Below are 8,100 nucleotides of genomic sequence, written 5' to 3' on the forward strand. Positions count from 1 at the left end.
GAGACCTCGTTCCTTCAACTCCTATCTTCACAACCCTGCATTTATTTTGATTCAAGTCCATTAGCCATTTTCACACTATCCCTAAGGATGATGCTCTTCATCTTGTAATATATTGCAGTCATCTTCAGTTCATTTGTCAATAAACATTGACAAGAATTAACTTAATTCCTCTGTTAGTATGTTTATGTATAAGAGAATAGCATGGGGCCCATTTTCGTCCCTGAACACTGTACTTACTTCCTATCTATTTTCTGATGTCTTCTCCCTTGCTGGGATTCTTTGCCTCTTTATAGAAGGTATTTGATCGCCTAATTCAGCACGATTTACGGTTCACAGGTCAGCTTGTTTAGTTTACATGTGACATGTAAACCACAAATTTGAAAATGAATGAATTGGTTACGTTTCGGTCCTTCCTGAACCGCTACCAATGACTCAGGACGGACTGAAACATCGTCATTTCATCTATTTTCAGATGAGTGAGTTGGGTTTCTCATTTTCAGCCCCGTCATTGTGACCTATTGTTCATATTCGATGCTAAGGGTTTTTGACAGTAAAATGCGGTTTTATAAACTTCTCTCTCACTCTCTCTCTCTCTCTCTCTCTCTCTCTCTCTCTCTCTCTCATTTAATTTTATCTTGCCTCAGAATTCTAATAACTTTTATGTGGTCGTCTGTTCCATTGGAAATCGAGGATTTAGGGGCACCTCTAGTTCCAGCTTAAAACCTTTATGGAAGCTTTAATTCAGCTATTTTTCCACATTCTGTGTGATGCTTTGTCCTTTGCAAAGCCTGATCACGTGATTATATTCTGGCATCATTCTGCTCATGGGGCTGTTTAGTATTTTAGGCTGATCCTTGGCTTTGGATGCTATATCGTTCTCATACTGCTTCTTGATCTCTGAGTTCTCGTTCAGCATCCTCTGGATTTCTTAATTCCTTTTGTATTTCTCTTTTATGCCTTTAAAATTCCCTTTTAAAACAATAGGCAATTCTTTTTATATTGTTTTGGTCATTAATATTTTAGAGCGGTATTAATGTTCCTTCAGCTTCTTTGCATTGGCAGGATATGAAATTCATTCGGGCAATATAGGGATTCGAACCAGCGTTCTGGGTGACCCCAGCCACTGAGGTAGTACGTGCACCAACATGTTCACCACCAACGCTTCTCTTCAAGTGAACAAAGAAATATTACTAATACATCACGTTGATGTGATTTTTGATATTGATGTTTGGATGTTTGATGTGATTTTTGATGTTTATGGAATTTTTCGATGTTGATGTAAATATTGTAGCTGTCATTATTGCTGTTTTTATTTTGTATTTGTATTGTTTTTGTGTTTTTTAATCATTGTTGATATTTACGTGATCATTACGACTCCATCTTGAATAGTTAATATCATAATTTTCACCATAAATATCAAAATCACCATTAGTGGCACCTAGATGGTGAACATGAGTACCATCACCATCACAGCCTGTTGACCAGACCACACACTAAAAAGTGAAGGGACGGCGACGTTTCGGTCCGTCCTGGACCATTCTCAAGTCGATTGAGAATGGTCTCAATCATCACAGCCTCTATCGTCATAAGCACCAACTCTACCAACACCATTAATCACCATTCTAATCACCATTTTGAGCTTACTCTATCCCTCCATCCACGTCTTCGTGCACTTCTATCCCTGGAAGACCCTAAATCGAAGCTCCTCTTCCCCTTCGGAGCCCTGATCTCACCACTACAGAGCCCTGACCACCCACTACAATCAGAGCCCTGACCACCCACTACAATCAGAGCCCTGACCACCCACTACAATCAGAGCCCTGACCACCCACTACAATCAGAGCCCTGACCACCCACTACAATCAGAGCCCTGACCACCCACTACAATCAGAGCCCTGACCACCCACTACAATCAGAGCCCTGACCACCCACTACAATCAGAGCCCTGACCACCCACTACAATCAGAGCCCTGACCACCCACTACAATCAGAGCCCTGACCACCCACTACAATCAGAGCCCTGACCACCCACTACAATCAGAGCCCTGACCACCCACTACAATCAGAGCCCTGACCCCCCACCCCAAGACATCCAGAGCCCTTACCAGTTCCGCTCCCCTTCCCCCCTGATCACTACACCCCCACCACACTAAAAAGACCCCTCTCCCCCCCCCCCATCACCCCCCCCCCAAGCCCCACCTACTACCTCCATGCCCAAAGCCCTCCCTTCACTTTCCACTCATCAATTTCCAACAAATGTTCGTCTTTTTTAAAGAAACTAATATTTATTTCGTTTGAATTTCTGAGAACTGAACTATAACTTACGGATTAATCATCCGTAAAATGCATTTCTCTGTGGCTTTTGATCGCTATAGGTGATAGGGCGTATCCCTCTGCAGGAGAAGCAAGGAATTTTGGCCTGTATCTACCTGAGGTTTAAAGCTGAATTTGAAGACCGGGTTTTCAGGCTTCAAGTACCCTTCTAAGTTGTATATTTTGTCTCTAAGTTGGACAACTGATGGTTTATTGATTAAGCTGATATATTTATTTGTAATAATATTATCCTTATTTTCAATTAAATACAAATAATAATATAAATCATATAAATAATTATAAAAATTGTATTAATGATAATAAAATATTATTATTATTAATTGTTTATCATGTTATTATTATAATCACACATTACTAGTACCACAACTTCTATTTCTTTATTAGTCTGACTATCAGCACTATTTGTACTATTACCACTGTGTCGATTGTCACTACTGTGCTGCTACTGTTTGTTTGATCCTGCTTGGCTTGAAAGGACTACATTTAAATGTTTATGTTAGTAGTTCTGCTGCTACTACTACCACCACTGCTAGTGCTACTATTTGGGTGAGTCAGTTGATAGGTAACATTTAGGCTGAGTCAGTTGACAGGGAACATTTAGGCTGAGTCAGTTGACAGGGAACATTTAGGCTGAGTCAGTTGACAGGGTACATTTAGGGTGAGTCAGTTGACAGGGTACATTTAGGGTGAGTCAGTTGACAGGGTACATTTAGGGTGAGTCAGTTGACAGGGTACATTTAGGGTGAGTCAGTTGACAGGGTACATTTAGGGTGAGTCAGTTGACAGGGTACATTTAGGGTGAGTCAGCTGACAGGGAACATTTAGGGTGAGTCAGTTGACAGGGTACATTTAGGGTGAGTCAGTTGACAGGGTACATTTAGGGTGAGTCAGCTGACAGGGAACATTTAGGGTGAGTCAGTTGACAGGGTACATTTAGGGTGAGTCAGTTGACAGGGTACATTTAGGGTGAGTCAGTTGACAGGGAACATTTAGGGTGAGTCAGCTGACAGGGAACATTTAGGGTGAGTCAGTTGACAGGGTACATTTAGGGTGAGTCAGCTGACAGGGGACATTTAGGGTGAGTCAGTTGACAGGGGACATTTAGGGTGAGTCAGTTGACAGGGTACATTTAGGGTGAGTCAGCTGACAGGGGACATTTAGGGTGAGTCAGTTGACAGGGGACATTTAGGGTGAGTCAGTTGACAGGGAACATTTAGGCTGAATCAGCTGACAGGTAAGTAACCAAGGTCGATTTCTGTATCAAAGAAACACAAAATAAAATTTATATTCGACGATAATTTACATTGACTTTGTCAGTTATATAAACACAACACAGGTGTTTATCTAGAAATGAATAAAGATAAGTGCTCTAGAAATCAACACCTGTCTAACAGCTGTTTGAAATCCTTCAATGCTATGAAACTCGACCATCCTGTCAAAGAAAAGAAACACCGAATTTCTCCAATCATGATCAGTTTTTACCCTTGAAGAATTGTTGGAGCTTCGCCCACACGGGTTTGGGGGGTCGGTGTAGGAGAAGCGGATATGTCACCCGCGCCCCACCTACATCCATTCGTCCAACCACCTACACCCACTCATCCATCCAGACCTTCTTGTGTTCCTACATCTACACATTCACGTACATCCATCAACATACACTCTCTCTCGCCAATCTGCATCCGACAGTCAAAGTGATCCAACAACATCCATTTAGGTCCACACACACACATATCATTTCGTGCTCACCCATTTAATCATCCATTCACACTAATCTAAGCCAATCCAATGCACCTGGTTATTCACCAACTCATCCAAATACCATACACGCTTATCTAGTGATTTGCACCCACCTACCTGCATTCCATTCAGACTTACCCATATATATATATATATATATATATATATATATATATATATATATATATATATATATATATATATATATATATATATATATATATATATATATATTTATATATATAAATATATATATATATATATATATATATATATATATATATATAACTGAAAACTCACACCCCAGATGTGGTATATATGTGGTATGATATATATATATATATATATATATATATATATATATATATATATATATATATGTCGTACCTAGTAGCCAGAACGCACTTCTCAGCCTACTATGCAGGGCCCGATTTGCCTAATAAGCCAAGTTTTCCCGAATTAATATATTTTCTCTAATTTTTTTCTTATGAAATGATAAAGCTACCCATTTCATTATGTATGAGGTCAATTTTTTTTTATTGGAGTTAAAATTAACGTAGATATATGACCAAACCTAACCAACCCTACCTAACCTAACCTAACCAATCTTTATAGGTTAGGTTCGGTTAGGTATCTGAAAAAGTTAGGTTAGGTTAGGTTAGGTAGGTTAGGTAGTCGAAAAACAATTAATTCATGAAAACTTGGCTTATTAGACAAACCGGGCCTTGCATAGTAGGCTGAGAAGTGCGTTCTGGCTACTAGGTACGACATATATATATATATATATATATATATATATATATATATATATATATATATATATATATATATATATATGACAATGTCAGACCACGGAGGAAAAATGAAACAGGAAATTTCCTTAAGTACCTTCGTATATTAAATACATCTTCAGAAGGTGAAGATGTGGAGAGGGGAGTGAGGCAACATTTGCGAATGTTATATATATATATATAGTCTTCCCACTGCTGGAAGGTCTCTACTGGAGACCTTCTGAAGATGTATTTAATATACGAAAGTACTTAAGGAAATTTCCTGTTTCCTTTTTCCTCCGTGGTCTGACATTGTCACATTCTTAATCACGTGTTTATTTTCGTGATATACACACATATATATATATATATATATATATATATATATATATATATATATATATATATATATATATATATATATATATATATATATATATATATATATATGTCGTACCTAGTAGCCAGAACGCACTTCTCAGCCTACTATGCAAGGCCCTATTTGCCTAATAAGCCAAGTTTTCATGAATTAATTGTTTTTCGACTACCTAACCTACCTAACCTAACCTAACCTAACTTTTTCGGCTACCTAACCAAACCTAACCTATAAAGATAGGTTAGGTTAGGCAGGGTTGGTTAGGTTCGGTCATATATCTACGTTAATTTTAACTCCAATAAAAAAAAATTGACCTCATACATAATGAAATGGGTAGCTTTATCATTTCATGAGAAAAAAATTAGAATAAATATATTAATTCAGGAAAACTTGGCTTATTAGGCAAATCGGACCTTGAATAGTAGGCCAAAAAGTGAGTTCGGGCTACTAGGTACGACATATATATATATATATATATATATATATATATATATATATATGTCGTACCTAGTAGCCAGAACTCACTTCTCAGCCTACTATTCAAGGCCCGATTTGCCTAATAAGCCAAGTCTTCCTGAATTAATATATTTACTATAATTTTTTTCTTATGAAATGATAAAGCAACCCTTTTCTCTATGTATGAGGTCAATTTTTTTTTATTGGAGTTAAAATTAACGTAGATATATGACCGAACCTAACCAACCCTACCTAACCTAACCTAACCTAACCTATATTTATAGGTAAGGTTAGGTTAGGTAGCCAAAAAAAGCTAGGTTAGGTTAGGTTAGGTAGGTTAGGTAGACGAAAAAACATTAATTCATGAAAACTTGGCTTATTAGGCAAATTGGGCCTTGAATAGTAGGCTGAGAAGTGCGTTCTGGCTATTAGGTACGACATATATATATATATATATATATATATATATATATATATATATATATATATATATATATATATATATATATATATATATATATATATATATATATATATATATATATATATATATATATATATATGGATAGGGGTCATTGCTACAACATTAAGTTTAAGCTCAAAGTTGTAGCTATATAACGTAGCTATATAACCTATAAGTAGGTTATATATCGTGGCAACGGGTGACTGTGTTATAGAACTACTTTCACATATATGAATTGTTGTCCACAAAGCGGCCTTGTAAAAATAAGGGTGCGACTTAAGTGACGCCGCGGGTCTTATACGCCCTCAGATACGGATGATGTGAATATATTTATACATATACAATGTATAAGTATGGTAGTATATCTTAGTTTTTATTTTGTGAGTGTTTCCGGAATGAATTTGGACACTGTTGAGTGGAATTCGTCTAAGTTTGCCACAACTGAAGAGTGTCTCGTAGGATCCTTAAAACTCCCCCAGAAACCGGTTTTCTGAGGGAGACTGAGGAAGGTTGGTAGTGATGATCGTCTTATTGATCGTCTTCAATAAGGATCTTCACTAGCGGGGGAAAACTTATGAATTCCTACTCTTCACAATCTTTCTTTGGGCGTTGTTCCGGGAACATTTGTGCTTTGTAAAAAGTGTTGAACGAAGAGAAGACTTCTTGATGTTATCTTGAGATGATTTCGGGGCTTTTAGTGTCCCCGCGGCCCGGTCCTCGACCTGGCCTCCACCCCCAAGAAGCAGCCCGTGACAGCTGACTAACACCCAGGTCCCTATTTTACTGCTAGGTAACAGGAGCATAGGGTGAAAGAAACTCTGCCCATTGTTTCTCGCCGGCGCCTGGGATCGAACCCAGGGCCAAAGGATCACAAGCTCTGCGTACTGTCCGCTCGGCCGACCGGCTCCCCAAAGAAGGGAGCTCCTCATAAACTTAGATTTAGACTTTTTATTCAGGTAAAGGTACATCCTTTAAGTTACATACATAATGATGGATTTAAAGATAAAGTACATACAATACCTAAAGCCACTTGTACGCATAGCGTATCGGACTTAAGTACTTGCGTATGTTAAGATCTAACCATAGAAAACGAAACAGAGGTTCTGGGTGTACCTCGGGGAACCCGATAGGTTCTGACACCCGGTCAACGCTGGATACACTTGTACTTGTGTGATGGTGAGTGTAGTGAGACACACTATACCTATCATCCCGCCAAGTATAGCTGTGGTTGACCAATCCACACACTAGAAGGTGAAGGGACGACGACGTTTCGGTCCGTCCTCGACCATTCTCAAGTCGATTGTGACTTGAGAATGGTCCAGGACGGACCGAAACGTCGTCGTCCCTTCATTTTCCAGTGTGTGGATTGTTCAACATACTTCAGCCACGTTATTGTGACTCATCGCCTGTAGCTGTGGTGTCTGAGGCTACCAGAGACCACCTAGATGTGTCACCTGGTGGGAAGTACATATTTAATAGTCGAGGAGAATTACAACACGACCAACTCTGACCTCTAGTTGGGGTTGAGTGCTTACGCCAACCTTCTCATCTCTCTCTCTCTCTCTCTCTCTCTCTCTCTCTCTCTCTCTCTCTCTCTCTCTCTCTCTCTCTCTCTCTCTCTCTCTCTCTCTCTCTCTCTCTCTCTCTCTCTCTCTCTCTCTCTGTCTCTCTCTCTCTCTCTCTCTCTCTCTGTCTCTCTCTCTCTCTCTCTCTCTCTCTCTCTCTCTCTCTCTCTCTCTCTCTCTCTCTCTCTCTCTCTCTCTCTCTCTCTCTCTCTCTTTCTCTCTCTCTCTCTCTCTCTCTCTTTCTCTCTCTCTCTCTCTCTCTCTCTCTCTCTCTTTCTCTCTCTCTCTCTCTCTATGGATTCTTTATTATGACTAAATGGTTCTAAAACCTAATAAATTGGATAACCTACTTTTCTTTTATTTATTAATCACACTTTGTCAAATGTTTAATGCACTCTT

The sequence above is a fragment of the Procambarus clarkii genome, chromosome 36 (assembly GCF_040958095.1).
Source record: "Procambarus clarkii isolate CNS0578487 chromosome 36, FALCON_Pclarkii_2.0, whole genome shotgun sequence".
In the NCBI taxonomy this organism is placed as follows: Eukaryota; Metazoa; Arthropoda; class Malacostraca; order Decapoda; family Cambaridae; genus Procambarus; species Procambarus clarkii.